Here is a 17,779-nt window from a genome sequence, read left to right as displayed (position 1 = left end):
CTGAAAGCGTGATGTCAAGTGATTAGCTTATGAGGCAGTTACGAGTCTTGACCGAAAGGTCAGAATCATGGAGAGGTTCTGATGAACTATACACATTCCAGTACTGCTGCCCATGGATGCCAGTACTATCAGGTCGATAGAAACTGTGCGTCTGATGGGAGATGCGCCTTACCCAGTACCTGTACCCGTGACTCACCTACCTTGATTTTTGACATCTTCATTCTAAAATGGCAAGAGATAGGAAAGTGTCAAGTCATCTCTGTTAACAGTGATTCATGCAAGTTACACGGAGGGCCAGAGAAAGCGCCCCACCCCCCAGTCTTCAGCCCCACCCCTGCCCACCCCTCTTTACAGCTGACCTTCAAGATGCCTTTGTCAGGCAGATGGAGCAGAGGGTAATTGCTCGTGAGGCTTAGTTCACGTGGTCTTTACAAAATTTCTGTATTCTAGAATGTCTGATTTTGATTTTTGGGCTTAGGTCTAATGCAAGTCTGGCCCAGGAGGTGTGTCGGGTCACATCTGTGGTTTCAGCTCGCTGGTCGTTGCCTCGCATAGGGGCTTTCAGCCCCCCAGAAACAGGAGTGCCTTTGGAATACTCTCAGCTGCAAGGAACAAGCGTCTCAGCCTAACATGCCTTGAATGACAGGGGCCCTTAGGCCTCGTGTGTCAGGAGGCCGGGAGGAAGGTGGTGGCAGGGTGGGTCCAGCAGGTCGGCTCCTTGGCGCGTGGGGCCCGGGAACAGGCGTGCTCACAGTCACGGGCGGGCCCTGGGCTGGCCCGGGAACGGGCGTGCTCACAGTCACGGGCGGGCCCTGGGCTCTAAGGGCGGCGGGGCCGAGCGCTGGGCGCGGTGGGCGTGGGTGCTGTACTCCGCCAGGTGGAGGGCAGAGACGGCGCCCGCCTGTTGGCGCTGGCAGGTGTGATCCTCTGGTGACCTCTCTCTGGTCTAACCCTCTTTTTTTTTTTTTTTAATATTTATTTATTTGCTGCTGCGGGTCTTAGTTGAGGCATGTAGGATCTCGTTCCCCGACCAGGGGTCGAACCCTGCATTGGGAGCTTGGAGTCTTAGCCGGTGGGGCACTGGGGAGGCCGCTAATCAATGCCTTCTGCCAGAAGCACAGAGACTGTCTGCTCAGAAAACGTCTCTGGCGGGAATGATTTCTGTTTAAAAAAAACGGAAAGCTTGGACATGTCAGTGTCTTCCCTAGGTTTTTTTCACACTGTGTGTGAGAGATTTGGGAGAGAGGAAAAAGACAAGTCAGTAGGATATTATAAAGATTTAATTGCCAAGTAGACCTATTTTCTAAGTTGTTAAATTCAAATGTGCTGGATACTTTCTAGTAGTTTCTGACTGTGGTCTTTCATTGCTAACTTTCTCTGACTTAGTGGTCTCACGTCTTCCAGACCTCCATGCCTCTGTAGGTGCTGTGCACTTGGCTTAGAAACCTCTTCTCCAGGACATATGCTGCCTCCTCCGAGAAGCCCTCCCAGCTCTGCAGCCACACCCATATCTCCATGCGGCCTCTGCCCCCCAGCCTCCCCCACCCCAGCACTGCTCCGCCCACCTCACTCCTGCTGTTCCTCAGGGTTAGACTTGGCCCTGCATCTGTTTGTTTCCCTTTGTTTGCCGTCAGGGACTTGTTCTCTGTCTCAGGCGCTGGGGAACTCAGTGTCTTATTCACAGGAAATGTTCAGAAAACATCTGTTGCGTTGAAAAAAAAATTATTTTATTGGGGTAGCTGAGATATATAAATCCTTGGACGCTTCCTTTGATGCCCCAGTGTGTGAGTTGCTCCAGGGGACCAGCGGTGCTCCATCCGCCTCAGCCAAGTTCAGCCTGTGCCCGGTGTCTCTGGAGGGAGTGCAGGCTGCCGGCAGGCCGGGCATGCTGCCCCTGGACAGGAGGCTGGGGCTGAGTCAGCGCACCGTGGTGGTCCAGAGAGGACCCAGCGTGGGCCTGCTCAGGCCTGTCTCTTTGCAGAGGTGTGGATGAGGAGAGAGGTGACCAGGGTTGAGGGGGAAGGTCTGCCCACACACTGGACCGCCTGCCCTCACCTTGGAAGGAGGGAAGGAAGCCTCAGCGGCAGTTTTGAAAATGCCCAGAGCAGCCCTGTGCTGACCGCCTTTGCTGATCGCATGTTTCAGATGCACAGCTAGGCACGTACCTGGGATGTGCTTGGTCCTCAGGTCAGCCTTAGGTGGGAGGGCTTTTAAAAGCCCCATTTTACAGATGGGAACAGGAGGCTGAGCCCTTGGCTGAGGCCGCCTGCAGGGCAAACAACCTGGTGGGCAGTGCAGGCGCTTCAGAGGCCCTGCTTTTCTGCCTGCGCTCTCGTGTCGGAGCAGGCCGGGGGGCCTGGAGATCAACACGAGGCTCCGGGGCGTTGAAAACCCACCGTGTTGATGAATCAGGCACCAGGCAAGCAGAAGTGAGTGGCAGCAGCATCCGACGCCTGAGCCGATGGTGCCTTGGAGGCTGCGGAACTGGTGGCACAGGCTTCCTGGGGGCGGAGTGCAGAGGGCACAGCCCAGCCACAGGTTTCAGGAGAGGGGTCAGGACGCAGGAGCCCCATTGTGGGCGGCGGAGGGAGCCAGCTTTGGGAGGTTGGGCTTTATCTCGTCAGTGGAGGCTTGTCATGGGTGGAGTTGAAATAAACCTGGGCGGAGGGGGGCACGGGGTGGGGGCTGATCAGACTCGTGTGGAGACAGCTCATCCTGGGGGCAGCTTGTGCACAGACTTTCCGGGGAGCGGGACAGGTGACGGGGGGCATATATCAGAGGCAGATAGAGTCAGACTTTGGTGACTGACTGGCCTGGAGGGTCTCGGGGGACAGGGGTCAAGGATCACCGCTGAGTTTTCAGTTTGAGTCACTGGGTCTGGCCTTCAGAATTTGAAGAATGAGGGGGAGGGTGCATGAGGTTAATAAGAGATCAGGCCTGGGGGCTTCAGTTCTCTCATTCTATGGGGGGGGATGTGGGTTCCTGGGGTGGTGCTGGCCTTTCTGCTTCATTTTGTTGGAAGGCTCAGTTCTGTGGACTTGGGATAATGCAGGGTGCCTAGTCCACCTGCAGGGGGAGGCTGTAGGATGAGAAGGAGGGGCGAGGGGCCTGATGGGTTCAATCCCTGGGTCGGGAAGATCCCCTGGAGGAGGGCACAGCAACCCACTGCAGGATTCTTGCCTGAGAAATCCCATGGACAGAGAACTGTAGCATTCACACCACTCAAAATTTTGGGCTTCCCAGGTGGTGCTAGTGGTAAGGACCTGGTCTGCCAGTGCAGGTAGATGAATTAGACAGGGTTCGATCCCTGGGTGGGGAAGATCCTCTAGAGGAGGGCATGGCAGCCCACTGCAGCGTTCTTGCCTGGAGAATCCCATGGACGGAGAAGCCTGGTGGGCTGCCGTCCACGGGGTCGCAAGAGTCGGACACGACTGAAGTGACTTAGTACGCGTTAGCTTGAGGCCCCTGAGGTTTCCCACACCCGAGGTTTGCGTTGCTGTTTCCGCAGACAGAGGAGAGGGTTTCCGCCCCGGGAGGGGGAGAAAGTCCTGGAGAAGTGGTGGGTGGAGACCATGGGAGAGGTTGTGGAAGGTCTGGAACAGCGGAGTCAGGGGAGTGACAGGAAGTAGCTCTGAGCAGGGTCAGCGGCCCAGGGTGTGACCAGGAGGTGACAGGGACGCCCAGGGCATGGCGATCAGCGACCTTCTGTCCCCGCAGGATGGAGGGGGTCCAGCCAGAGACAGGCGTGTGGGCAGGAGGGGTGTGCCCCTGCGCCCCGGGGGAGGGAGCCTCCTGCTACTGCCTCACTGAGTGCTGTTTTTTTTTTTTTTTATTCTTTTGCTGGAAAACAAGAGTTCCCATGTGAAGTCTCTGATTTTTGAGTGCTGACATCTAACTCAACCATTTTGAAGCCACACTGTGGGTCAGGGGCGCAGGGTGGGTTTGGCTGGGCTCCTGTGGGCTCTGACGTTCCTAGGACTCTGCAGAGGGACTGACCGGGAGCTGGATCCCACTGTCTGGGTGGCGTCTTGCCTTGCTGGGCGTCTCCTTTGGTTTGGAGGATGGAGGCTCTAAAGATAAAGATTTAACTAGCTAATTAGTTTCTCAGGAGGAGCTAACAGGGGCGATAGTAATCTGAAGCCTTGGCCCGGGTGAACCGGGATCCTGATAACAGAGTGCCGCAGCTCCGCTCCTTTGCTCTGGGCAGGGCGGCCCTCTTCGCCAGCCCTCTCTCTTTTTTCTTGTTCCCAGGTCTTTTCTTGACTTGCCTTCGTCTTTGCTTCTTCACAGCCTTTCTTTCCTTACTGCTTTCCCCCATCTCTTTTTTTTTTTTTTCTGTATTTCCCTTCTTCCCAGTTCATTTTTCTCAGAGTTTGCCTCAAGGTAATTCGTTCAGGCTGAGTGTAGACCAATGTTTTTGCGTGTTGCTTCAGTAAACTTTTATATTCCCTCCTCCGAGAATTCAGACTCTGGGAATGAGCTGTAACGTAGGCACATGTACAGTCACAGGCAGCGTTTCCCCTTCAGATTGGTGGGGAGCCTGAACCCTGGGGGTTTTGCTCAAATTTCAGAAACGCTGTCTGCCCTCAGCCACCCTCTCATAGCTTTGACCACCCTTGAGCTGACAGGTCCTTGTCCCTTTGGAGGGACAGTTGACATTTGGGGCAGGCTGGGAAGCAAGTCTGCAGTGTAAGGCGTGGGTCTGTGTGGGAAAGCCCTGCAGCGCTGACCCAGGTCCTCTGCATTGCTGACGTGGGGTGTTCCCGAGGCGGCCCCCGGGCAGCCCCCGGGGGAGGCACCTGGACATCGGACCCTCGCTGCCTGCCTGGGGTCTGTGCCACTTCCGGCCTGCATTTTCAGTCTGGCTGTGAAGGCTTGGAGTCCAAACACACTGTATTTGTGAAGTAACTAACCGTTAAGTTTTTTCACTTCCAGAGACATTTTACTTAGACCTTGAGTTAGTCTTCTGGAGAGAAAGGTCCGATTTCTCTTGGCCCTTATGGTACTGCGGTACAGGGACTCTGAGCCTGTCTTCACGGGCCTTTCGGGCTCTGGAGGCGCTAGGTTGGGAGCCCCCCGGGGCCTGGGCTCCCTGGGGGCCTGTAAGGAATGCCGTGCACGAGGCCAGCACGGTGGGTTGCTGACCAGCACACGCATACAAAGCAGGCCCTCGGCTGCACCCCTCCGGGACCTGCTGGGGGCCGGGCTGCCTCCTCTGGCCCGTCCTGGGCAGACTCCGCCTGGTACGGACCTGCTTCTTTACCAGAAGCACCCACAGTTCTCTGAACACCGTGGATTCTGAAGCTGTGTTTCTCGGGATACTGACGTGTGGCGTGGAGCAGGGGGCAGTGGGCGCCCAGGTGAGCGGTGCTGGGGTCCGCTGGCCCTGCCCTGAGGACCGCGGGCGCTGTGGGCTCCGGGGCAGGAGGGACGGGTTCCTGCCCCGTCTCCTCTCCCGGTCCCATGGTCTTACCAACTGACCTCATGTCTCCCAGCCTCGCCTCTCTGGTCCTTTAAAGGGAGGCTGGCGCCGCCGTCGGGAGGGGATGGTGAGGAGCACAGTCCCGTCCGCAGGGCGCCTGGCTCAGTCTGGCATGTGCTTCGGTGCTTATCACCTGGGCTTGCAAACCCAGGATCTCCATCCGTACTCTGAACTTCTTGTCAGAGAGAGCGGATGGCTGACCCCTGGGGCTCTCCTCTGTCCTGGAGCCCTTCCTCTGTGGGGACCCTGGATGTGGGACCCTCATCCTGTTGACCCTGGCGTTTGGGGCTCAGCCTGTAGGTCTGCATCTGCGTTGCCTTTCTCTCACTTCCTGCTTTGCTCTCCTGTAGGGCCTTTCTTCCTGCATCCTTACACGTATGTACACATGTGTATACACATGCACACGCGTGTATGCACATGTACATGCACGTACACACATGTGTGCACTGCTGAGCTGGTACCGAGGAGCTGTATCTGAAGCCTGGCTTAAGCCCAGCCGGCTTCTCCCAGGTCACTGGCACGAGGTGACAGTTGTCCGAGGCCCTGGCCTGCCGGGGGGCTCTGCAGCCTGCGAGGGCTGACCTCTGCCTGCTGGGCCTGCAGGAGCTCAGGGACAAACCCAGGCTCTGTTCTTCCTCCGCACCCACGGACACACGAAGCAGGCTTCACGTATCGGTCTCCACGAAACTTCATCTCAGCCACTGTGAGCTTGACTCTTCCTGGAGGACAGGCAAGCTGGCTTTTACAAAATGTTTTGTTTTTATTGGTTTTTAATGCTAGCCCTGAAAAAGAATGCCTTGGTTTTGGCCCAGGGTGCTGTCAAAACAAAAGCCTTCCCGTATCCAGGATAGAAGCAGGTTTCCGGAGGGCCCACGCACGTTGCCACGGTTGAGTCTCCATCTACCCTTTGTGACTTTTCAGTAACTCTGTATCCTCCTTGCGCTGATCATTTAAAATTCTAATTGAAAGTGTGGCTTTCATAACGTGAGCTCTTTTGGCAAACGCGTGAAGGTGTGTCTGATGTAATTCCAGTCTCAGAAGCAGTTTTTAAGTAAAAGAGGCTTTAATCTTCAATGCCTTTGATGCTGGGTTGTTCATTAGATATTTTGAGAATGTAAATTATGGTGAACACAGTACCAAAGGGCACTTTTTTTTTTTTCCTCGTTTGGTGTATTTCCTCATTCTTGGGTTGGTAATTATATTTGGGATAATTTAGGCTTGGACTAGAAGGCAATGGCAGCCCACTCCAGTACTCTTGCCTGGAAAATCCCATAGACAGAGGAGCCTGGTGGGCTGCAGTCCATGGGGTCGCAAAGAGTCGGACACGACTGAGCGACTTCACTTTCACTTTTCACTTTCATGCATTGGAGAAGGCAATGGCAACCCATTCCAGTGTTCTTGCCTGGAGAATCCCAGGGACAGTGGAGCTTGGTGGGCTGCCATCTATGGGGTCGCACAGAGTTGGACACGACTGAAGTGACTTAGGAGTAGCAGGAGCAGGAGGCTTGGACTGCAAAATCGATTTTGGGTCTGCGTTCTCTATTTGTTATGTAGTAGTGCTTCTTTGTTCACTACCTGACACGGTGTCTGGATGTGTTTTGGGACTGGAACCGCTACTTGTCTCTCTCAACAGGCTCTTGAATCTTAAGCAAAAGAAACACGTGGGGAGAGAGAACTCCCAGAGATGGAAATTCTAAGTGCCCAGCGCCTATAGAAATCAATCAAAAACCTTTTTGTGTTCATTTTGAATTACCAAAAATGAGTTCAGTTCAGTTCAGTCGCTCAGTTGTGTCTGACTATTTGTGACCCTGTGAATCACAGCACGCCAGGCCTCCCTGTCCATCACCAACTCCCAGAGTTCACCCAAACTCATGTGCATCGAGTCGGTGATGCCATCCAGCCATCTCATCCTCTGTTGTCCGCTTCTCCTCCTGCTCCCAATCCTTCCCAGCATCAGAGTCTTTTCCAATGAGTCAACTCTTTGCATGAGGTGGCCAAAGTATTGGAGTTTCAGCCTCAGCATCAGTCCTTCCAATGAACACCCAGGACTGATCTCCCTTTGGAATGACTGGTTGGATCTCCTTGCAGTCCAAGGGACTCGTGAGAGTCTTCTCCAACACCACAGTTTAAAAGCATCAATTCTTTGGCACTCAGCTTTCTTCACAGTCCAACTTTCACATCCATACATGACCACTGGAAAAACCATAGCCTTGACTAGATGACCTTTGTTGGCAAAGTAATATCTCTGCTTTTCAAGATGCTATCTAGGTTGGTCATAACTTTCCTTCCAAGGAGTAAGCGTCTTTTAATTTCATGGCTGCAGTCACCATCTGCAGTGATTTTGGAGCCCCCAAAATAAAGTCTGACACTGTTTCCACTGTTTCCCCATCTATTTCCCATGAAGTGATGGGACCGGATGCCATGATCTTAGTTTTCTGAATGTTGAGTTTTAAGTCAACGTTTTCACTCTCCTCTTTCACTTTCATCAGGAGGCTTTTTAGTTCCTCTTCACTTTCTGCCATAATGTTGGTATCATCTGCCTATCTGGGGTTATTGATATTTCTCCCGGCAGTCTTGATTCCAGCTTGTGCTTAAATCAAAGTAGAGCTAAATTTACAGTTAGTGCTTTTTGAATATGGCTTTATTTCAATAGAATATTTAAATAATATGTTAAAGTTCCTTATTCAAGTTTTTAATAATTTTCTGGGATTCTTTGTAAACTATATCTTTGAAAGTCAGGGGAGGCTTATGGACACGTACCCGCCCTTCCTTCCTGTTCTTTCTGATCCATACATCTTGGGAATGCTTTCCTAGGTGTCAGACCATCTGAAACAGTGTGTGAGCTCCCTAAAAACCCAGCTGTCTTCCCCTCTACAAACATTTTATCACATTAGTGTCATGGTAATAGATTAAGACAGAGAAGATAGCCAGAGTTTTAATTAGTGCTTCCAATTTTAAGCCAAAAAAATCCAGTTAGGATGATATTTTTGATTCTGGACATTGATTTTGGGGGGTAGTATTTTTTTTTTATTTTCTGCCTCTGATTACAAATATGACACTGATGCCCTTTTCGGGAACCTTGATAAATTCAAAATGTTTAACAAGGCAGAAGAAAGTCCCCTGTAATCACATGTAAGGTTCAAAAGATTCGAGTCCCTGACTCCAATAAGAGGTAGTGATTGTGCAGAATTCCACCTCAGGAACTCTGGGGTCATCGTCACCCTCCAGCATCTTGTTTCGCGTGCCCCCCGCCCTGCATTGTGAATGCCTGCCTTTCTCCTGGACTCAGAGCTCCTGGAAGGGAGGGGCTGCCCTCAGTTTTTGTATCACAAGGATCTAGAGTAATGGGGGTGCTCCAAAATGGTTAAGTTGAGGGACTTCCCTTGTGGCCCAGTGGTTAAGCATCTGCCTTGCAATGCAGAGGACGTGGGTTCGATCCCTGGTCCGAGAACTAAGAGCTCACATGCCGTGAGACAGCTAAGCCCGCAAGCCACAACTCCTGAGCCCACGTGCTCCGGAGCCCACGCTCTGCAACAGGAGTGGCTTTCTCTGCTGAACCCCAGTGCAACCAAGAAAAGATTAAGTTGAAATGAAATTCCGTGCGTTTTAAGTTCACACCACTGAATTGGATGCAGCCTGTGCTCCGTGGTCAGGACTGGATTTGTTTTGGTTTTTTTTTTGAAATGTCTAGAAATATTTTAGAGAGCATTTTATATTTTGAATAAGTAATGCACGGATGTGATAAAACACTGAGGCAGCACCGGAGCGTGTGTACAGAGAAGAGCAGCTGCATCCCGTTCCCGGGTTCTAGGCCTGCACTTCCTTCCGCAGAGAAAGGGCTCTTATCACTTGTGTCTTTCCAGAGGTGGTCTGTGCACGTGCAGACACGAATGCCGGTTACCTTTTAAGCAACCTTCCTTTGGGCGGCAGGGCAGGGGTGGATGTGTGATGATAGGGCCTTTCTGGAAGCCTCTCCGTACTCTCTGTGAAAACTGGAAGCCCAGCCCAGCAATTCCAGCTCTGGCATTCAGTTTTAAAAATAGAAATACCAGTCTGTCAAGATAGAGATTGAAGAATTTTGTTAATGCATTTTTGCAGTGGCCAAAAGGAGGGAGACGAAAAGGAACAGAAAAAAGAAAAAAAAGGGAAAAGGAAATACAGTGAAGGCTTGTCAGGGAAGTGATTGAATAGATTGCGATACACTTACAGAGAGGACGCGGTGCTTTATTAAGTAGTCTGGAGGAACTTTCTTGATGTATTTTTATCTAAGAAAAGAAAGATGCAGAGAAGATTGTCCAGTATCTCCTTTTTACAAAATAATGAGAAACTCCGTGTGTGGCTGTGCATTTGTCTGTTTATGTATGATGTTATGAGTGTGGAGAAAGACCGGGAAGGGGAGAGTCAAGTCAAAAATGCTTTCTAAATTGAGTTTACTTTTCTTGATTTTTAACAATATGCCTGGAATCTTCCCTGGAATAGGTGTCGCGGTCAGTGAAGTCATTTGTCAAATCTCCTTCCTTTCACTTCTAGGAAATGGGTACTCAAATCCTCACTTAATCTCATTGCGCAAGTGCGCTTGTGTTTTAGGGTCTGAGTCACCCAGGGCAGGAGCTCACTGCTCAGCACGCATGTGGTGGGTCCCGCTGTGGCCTGAGCCTCTGGAGGTGCTCAGCGTCCGTGTAATCGCTCTGTAGGACCAGAAGAAATGATTGCTGAGGCCGTGCAAGAGCCAGGGTAGTACAGGGTCTGATGGTCACCGGAGGGTCTTACCAGCAAGGTGAGTTAGGTGACAGAGTTACTCAGTGGTGATGGTGACAAATGGAACGGCGTTGTGGAGAAACAGGCAGTTTGGGGGGGGAGGTGTCCGCTGGGTTTGCCTCTCAGCATACCTCTTGGTTGCCCTTCGCATTTATCTGGTTAGCCTTGCTGGGATTAGGCAAGTACACCAAGGCATCGTGTCCCCGCAGGTTCACAGAAGTGCCTACACGCTCCTGAGTGAATGTGCAGTAAGTCCCAGGGAAAGGTCTAAATTGCTGTTATCGGGACCCTAAATAATTAGTCTTGGCTTGAGGAGGTTCCGTATCTGCTCAGACATCTGTAGAGGAGTCTAGAAGCTCCACTCTTGACCAGAGCAGCATAAATGCCAGATGAAAGGGATGCTGGTGGCAGGGCCTCAGCCCCCGAGGGTAGGGCAACCCACCAGCATCTCTCTGGCTTGCGTGTCCCCTCCCACTTCTGTAGAATCTGGGCTCCAATGAAAACTTTCTCGTTCCTAGATTTTCCCTGTTGTGCTTCTGTAGGAAATGTTACATTTCACCAGGGCTCTTTTAAAAAATGCTATGTCTGAAGTGAGATTTATCAGCCAGGGCAGAGAAGGGCTCCTCCCCTCGTTTTGGGCAGAACACGCTCATAGATGCAGTCTGAGAGCATAGAATGCATGCGTGATTATCGGATTCATATTGTGCTTAGGGCTTAGTTAACATGTATAGTTCAGGGCATAAAACGCTTGGTTAACTCCATCTGCAGGTCTTGCTCACGCACGTTGCTTCGTTCAGACCACGTCTCCATTATTTTGTGCAGAATTTTAGTTTTTTTTAGAATCAAATGCAAGACTTCACATTTCTTGGGGCTAAATTTACTCTCATTAGATTAGCACATTAGCTCTACTGTGGCTGCCTTTCAGATCTTTTTTCCACTGCTGCTGCTGCTGCTAAGTCACTTCAGTTGTGTCTGACCCTGTGCGACCCCATAGACGGAAGCCCACCAGGCTCCCCCGTTCCTGGGATTCTCCAGGCAACAACACTGGAGTGGGTTGCCATTTCCTTCTCCAATGCATGAAAGTGAAAAGTGAAAGGGAAGTCGCTCAGTCGTGTCCGACTCTTAGCGACCCCATGGACTGCAGCCCACAAGGCTCCTCCATCCATGGGATTTTCCAGGCAGGAGTACTAGAGTGGGGTGCCATTGCCTTCTCCGCTTTTTTCTACTAGATTTTCTTAAAAACTTACTGGCTAGTTTTTGGGGCCCTGAAAATGAAAGAAAAATGTGTCATCAAATGGAAAGGAAGTGGGAGCCAGGAGCTGAATTTAAGAGTTCTGACCTTCAGCAGGTTACTCAGCCCTTGTGAACTTCCGTCCCATATACCATCATTGGTGTGAAATGGAAACCTCTTGCTCCTAGTCCTGTTATAAATAAGGGCACTCTACGCAGGCATCTGGAGTAGAGCTGTGCACACTGTCGGTGCGGTGAGTCCGCGCAGGCATCTGGAGTGGAGCTGTGCACACTGTCGGTGCGGTGAGTCCGCGCAGGCATCTGGAGTGGAGCTGTGCACACTGTCGGTGCGGTGAGTCCGCGCAGGCATCTGGAGTGGAGCTGTGCACACTGTCGCTCCCTGGGATTAGCATCAGTGTCTGAAACGCACCGCACGGCCGGACACCTGCCTCGTGCCCCCGTTCACTCCTGCAGGTGGGTGACACACCCACGGCCAGCCTTCTCTGAGTTGACCTTGATCGTTCCACCAGTTTCCACTCCCTGTGTTTTCTCTTCATCCCGTCCCTCCTTTCGTTCAGGGCAGCGTAAGAAGTGTTCCGACATGCCTTGGTGAGCTCCAGATGCTCTGTTTAGGGACACGGGAAATGATTCAGGATGTAATATTACAGGAAAAAGGCAAGATATTGGAGTGTACAAATCACAATTCAGTGAAACAAAACGTTGCAAGGTGAAGTAGATGTGACCTGAGGTGGCACGCCCAGCCTCAGCACTGACCTTGCGGGCACGCGTGGGTGCACTTCTGTATGCCGCTGCAGCGGCCACATGGAGCGGCTCCTTCAGGGCGGGTTGCCTTCTTTGCTTTTTTCCTAGGTGCCAGAGCTTGTTTCCTCTCTGCTGTTCAGAGAGCACTTACACCTCTGTCACTGGCACCAAGCTCTCTTTGAACAATTTAAAGCAAAAATGATTTTTTCCTTTTCCCCGTGCCTGTTGTAATCTGCAGAGTTGAGCCGTCAGGGCAGAAGGTCATCTGTGTCCTTGCTTTGCACCATTTGAATCCTGCACCACGCCCCACGCTCCCCTGACCCCTGCCCCGGGTCCCCAGGGGTCTCCCAGGGCCCTGGGTAAACAGCGTCTCTGGCATGCTTTCCTCTGTGCACGGGGCCGGACTGTCCTGGGCCCTGTAGGCACTTTTCCTTCCTGGGTCCCTTCCTTTATGACTGTGATGGACAAATATAATCCAGGCTTATGTTATTCTTGTATCTATTTTTTTTCCTTTTGATCTTAAATAAAAGTACTTTTGAGGTCCTCAGAGTATCCTCAGCATTGGGGCCTCAGCATTGGTCCTCCTGGGTTGAAAAGCTCAGGGGAGCCCCTGGCACCCTGACCTTGTGCTGACCTTGATTGTTCTAGCAGTTTCCATTCCCCCCTGTTTTCCCTTCATTGGTCCAGGGCACCTTAAGAGGTGTTCCCACATCCCTTGGTGAGTTCCAGATGCTCTGTTTAGGGACACACCTGCTTAGGGACACAGCCCCCTGAGGACCACGTGATTTCTGTGGCTGTGCTTGTCCATTTGTATCCTCAGTTACTCTGAGTCTATTGGATGGTCCCGAAGACCATCTGAGAAGTCACCGCCTGCTTTTTCCATCTTCATGCCGCTCTCTGGTTTTTTCCAAGTTGTTGGGCCCTGGTGGCCTTTCTCAGATTCTGTGCAGACCCCTACTCTGTTTTTAAAAACAGTTAACTTATTTTTGGCTGTGCTGGGCCTGCATTGCTGCACAAGGGCTTTCTCTCGTTGCAGCGCGCGGGCTCCTCACTGCAGTGGCGTCTCGTTGTGGAGCGCGGCCTCTGGGCACGAGGGCATCCGTAGTTGCTGCCTGCAAGCGTAACAGCTGCACAGCACGTGGGCTCTTCCTGGAGCAGGGATCAAGCCCCTGTCCCTGGAGTTGGCAGGCGGATTCTGGACTGCCAGGGAAGTCCAGCCCCTGCACTTAAATATAGTGATGGAGGGGAACTTTGTCAGTAACTGCTGTGGCCCATTTCAAGCTGACTTTGGAAAGACTCCAAGGTTAATGCTTTGCTTTCTAATACTAGGCTTTTAAAACATTAAGAAAAAAAAATTTTTCTTTTTTTCATGTTGTGAGGGCATTCTGTTCTTTTCCTTTTTGAAGGGAGCCCATCAAACGTATTTAGATTTTTGTCAGTAATTATTTTGAACTACAACTTGTGAAAGAAATTATAATCACAACACTTGTCATGAGTTGAGAGACTGTTTACTCTCTATTCTTCCCCTGGCTGCATATTTCTGGGTCCTGTTAGGAACAGCACATCCACTGTGCCAGTGTCAGGTGGCTGGTAAGGAATACGGCTCCTTGACAAGAAGAACATAGCAATTGAGAGAGGAAAATTGCAGAGGAGCCGGGAGGACGCAGGAGCCGCAAAGGCTCAGATGCCAGTGAGAGACCAGGGAAAACGGTTTAAACTTGCTTCTGGAGTGTTTAAACCAATGGGTGACCCAAAAATAAAGCCCCACCCCCACCCCACAAAGCCAGAACAAGTACCACTGAGTGAATCCCACCCTTGGAATGGAGGAGGTCAGGGAGATATAGGACGAAGCTTAGTCTGGCCCGTCTGCTGTGGCCTCATCAGGAAGGTGGCTTTGGCATTCTGAGAGCCAGGAACGCTGCTGGCGTCTCCAGTGTGCTGACAGGTGAGTGGCCTGGAGCAGTGACAGCATGTCTTCCTAGAGGTGGCTGGGGAGCAAGCAGCCAGCACATGGGGCTTGCTGAGCTGCAGCCAGGTCCTGGAGGGTTGGCTCAGGTTTCCGAGGTTCCCCTGGGATTAGCTGACGGCCACTCGTCTGTCCCTGGCCACGTACTGAAATCTCACTGGTACTAAATGCCCGCTAACTTCACTTGTCCATCCTAGGGCCTCTCCGAATGTGCTTTTTCGTAATGGGTAGGAAGAATGGCCACACAAAGGATTCATCCTCTCCTCTTCTTGTTCTTGACCTTGCAGACGTGAAATCCACACATGTATTCTTGGGAGATGTGAGTGTGTTCCCTGCAGTGGGGAAGATTGAGCCCCGTTTAGGTGGAAGCCTCCCAAGCACTAGAAAGGGCTTGAGCAGGTGCGGTGGTGAGAGGTATGCCAAAGCTCCTTCCAGCTCAGCCGTCCCCACATACAAAGAGATCGGATGCCTGGATGCATCACCTAAGGTCAGACTCCTAACTCTCCGTGTGCTTGGTCCTTGGGGAGGTCATGGCAGCCTGAAGGCCGTGGCCAGCCTGCTCCTGGCCTGAGACCTCACAGTGCTTCACTTAGACCTGCATTCTGAAGATAGGGAACAGTTGTATTCTGTTACAAGTGTCCCACTAAAGGGATGTTGCCTGTAAGCTTAAGTTCTACGTAATGGCCCGCCTCTGGCAAACCTGACTCCTGGTGAGTATGAAGGTAAAATATCTTCGTTCAGGTTATAGGCAGGAAGATCTTGACCAGCTCATCTGTGAATGACTGCAGGAAGGAAGAAATTAACATATGCTCTCTGGAGGCTGATGGGAATCAGGAAATACTTGACTTGACTCCCTCCCCTTTTAGTACAAAGGAAGCCTAAGTTCTGACTCAGGCGAGATGGTCTTTGGAACATGAGGCCACCATCTTCTCAGTCTGCTGGCTTTCCTAATGCAGTCATGGTTCTTTGTCCCAACAACTCATCTCTTAATCATTGGCCTGTCGTGTGGTCAGCAGTATGAGTTTGGACTCGGTAGCAATTCCCACTCATAGTGCCGTTCTCATCCGTGTGTGTGTGTGTGTGTGTGTGTGTGCGTGCACGCATGCCCACGTGCTCAGCCACGTCCGACTCCTTGCGACCCCATGGACTATAGCCCACCGGGCTCCTCTGTCCATGGGATTTCCCAGGCAAGAATACTGGAGTGTGTTGGCATTTCCTTCTCCCAGAGATCTTCCCAACCCAGGGACTGAACCCTTGTTTCCCTGCGTCGGCACGCGGTTCTTTACCACCAAGCCACTTGGGAAGCCCCCACTGTTCTCATTTATGAGGTCTGATTTTTGGATTTAAAAACAGAACAGGAGCCTTCGATTAGCATGGAAAGTACTGATAGGAATCAATTAAGATTCTGTATCTTTTTAAAGTTCTTTGTAGCTCCTGAGGGAGGACATGGTCCTTTCGTGGAGAGCTTACTGTGTTGCTGCCTGCATCCTTGCGCAGAAGCCAGTGCTGATGCTGTCTGGCCAGACTCTTCCTTTATCTCCTTCCTTCCAACTCCTGTGAAAAGTCACGCTATGTTTTTGACATCCGTCTTGATCAGGCTTATTTTCCTCCTCAGTCGCCAGGGGATGTGACATCACGTTTGTTCTTTTTGGCAGCACTGGGTCTTTGTTGCAGCACGTGGGCTTCTCCTGTGCGTGGAGTGCAGATGCTAAAGCACGTGGGCTCAGGAGTTGCAGCATGAGGGCTTAGCTGCCCCGCAGCTCGGGGGATCTTAGTTTGCCAACCAGGAACTGAGCCCGTGTCTCCTGCATTGGAAGCCGATTTCTTAGTACTAGACCGCCAGGGAAGTTCCATGACATCATGGTAGACTTGATTTTGGGGTGCTGAATTCTGACCCCAGATAACCTGCTGATGGCTTTGCTGCTTCTTGCAGATACTGTACTTTTCACTCAGTCGTGTCTGACTTTTTGCAACCCCATGGACTATACAGTCCATGGAATTCTCCAGGCCAGAATACTGGAGTGGGTAGCCTTTCCCTTCTCCAGGGGATCTTCCCAACCCAAGGACTGAACCCAGGTCTCCCTCATTGCAGGCGGATTCTTTACCAGCTGAGTCACAAGGGAAGCCCTAGGGCTAGTTAATTATAGGCCAAAGAGCAGATCACACGTTGTTATCTAAGAACCTTGGGAAGTTTTGACTGGAAGGAAGAACATGCCCAAGGGAAGTTGAACTTGCAGAATCTCAGGGTCAGAAAGGTACTTTGTAGATCAATTTCCCATTTAGTCCATCTGATTCCATCCTGAAGCCACACGGAGCAGTCATCTAGCCTGTTTGAGCAGGGAATTCACTGGGTCCCCAGAGGACTCTGCCATGTTCAGTTCAATTGTAGAGGGATGTTTTTCTTTCTTTGGTTGGGCCTTACTGAGCAAGTCTGATTCTTCCACCATGTGACAGGTCTTCAGATACTCATAAGCCATTTGACAATCCCTGCAAATCTTAACTCCCTTTTGGCTCATCACCATTCTTGCTGTGCTGGTTGCTCTGTCCTGAGCTTTTTGCAGCATCCTGTGAGGTTCCCGTTGTTGCCTGGTAACCATGCATGGGGAAAGAGCGTGACGTTGTCCTTAGACCTTTGATCTGTATGGCTCTGATGTGTACTTCATAATGGCAGCAAGTTTCAAATCTTGCATATGTGGTGGGAGAAGATGCACTTAATTTTTTTAAACATTGAAGTATCGTCGATTTACAACGTTGTATTAATTTCTGGTGTACAGCAAAGTGGTTCAGTTATACACGCATGCATGCATGCTGAGTCGCTCACTCGTGTATGACTCTCTGCAACCCCATGGACTGTAGCACACAAGGCTCCTCTGTCCATGGGATTCTCCTGGCAAGAATACTAGAGTGGGTAGTCATTTCCTTCTCCAGGGGATCTTCTTGACCCAGGGATCGAACCTGGGTCTCCTGCATTGAAGGTAGATTCTTTACCACATACGTGTATATGTATAAATGCATGTTGTTTTTCATATTCCTTTCCATTCAGGTAAATCACAGGATAGTGATTGGGCATAAGGACTTCTGAGAGGTTGTGGCATTTGGGATGAGCGGCATGTTTCTAGCTGGAGAAAGGTGTTGGAGACAGTGAGGGGGGACCTGGTGCATAGCAGATGGTTCCCTGGGGCTGCAGATGTGGGGACCGAGGTCAGAAAGGCCACTGGGCAGTTGTGGGCAGAGGGTAACTGGATGTCAGACTTGCAGCCCAGGGAGCCTGGGTGTGAGGGGTGGTTTGGATGCTTTACGTACCATGTAGTCTTCCTCGAGTTCAGTGGCACCCCACTCCAGTACTCTTGCCTGGAGAATCCCATGGACAGAGGAGCCTGGTAGGCTGCAGTCCATGGGGTCGCTAAGAGTCGGACACGACTGAGCGACTTCACTTTTCACTTTGCTGCATTGGAGAAGGAAATGGCAACCCACTCCAGTGTTCTTGCCTGGAGAATCCCAGGGATGGGGGAGCCTGAAGCGACTGAAGCGACTTAGCAGGAGCAGCAGCAGCAGTACTGGAGTGGGGTGCCATTGCCTTC

The 17,779-nt window shown here is 51.4% G+C and overlaps 1 protein-coding gene across 3 annotated transcripts in view; it reads left to right on the top strand.

The window, feature by feature from the left end:
- The window catches only part of LRRC1 (leucine rich repeat containing 1), a 135,605-nt gene that overhangs the window by 15,188 nt on the left and 102,638 nt on the right, over positions 1–17,779 (top strand). The window contains exon 1 of one of the 3 annotated variants that reach the window (XM_086371054.1): positions 1,753–1,983. The exons of the other annotated variants lie outside the window; for them this stretch is intronic. The gene's annotated coding sequence lies outside the window, so the exon portion shown is untranslated. Of the gene's footprint in view, positions 1–1,752; positions 1,984–17,779 lie in introns of those variants that run through there. 3 annotated transcript variants of the gene reach the window in all.

Source organism: Bos grunniens, chromosome 23, assembly GCF_055505025.1.
Source record: "Bos grunniens cultivar Pamir isolate PY7600 chromosome 23, Bosgru_T2T1.0, whole genome shotgun sequence".
Taxonomy (NCBI): Eukaryota; Metazoa; Chordata; class Mammalia; order Artiodactyla; family Bovidae; genus Bos; species Bos grunniens.
This window is presented reverse-complemented; position numbering and strand designations above follow the sequence as displayed.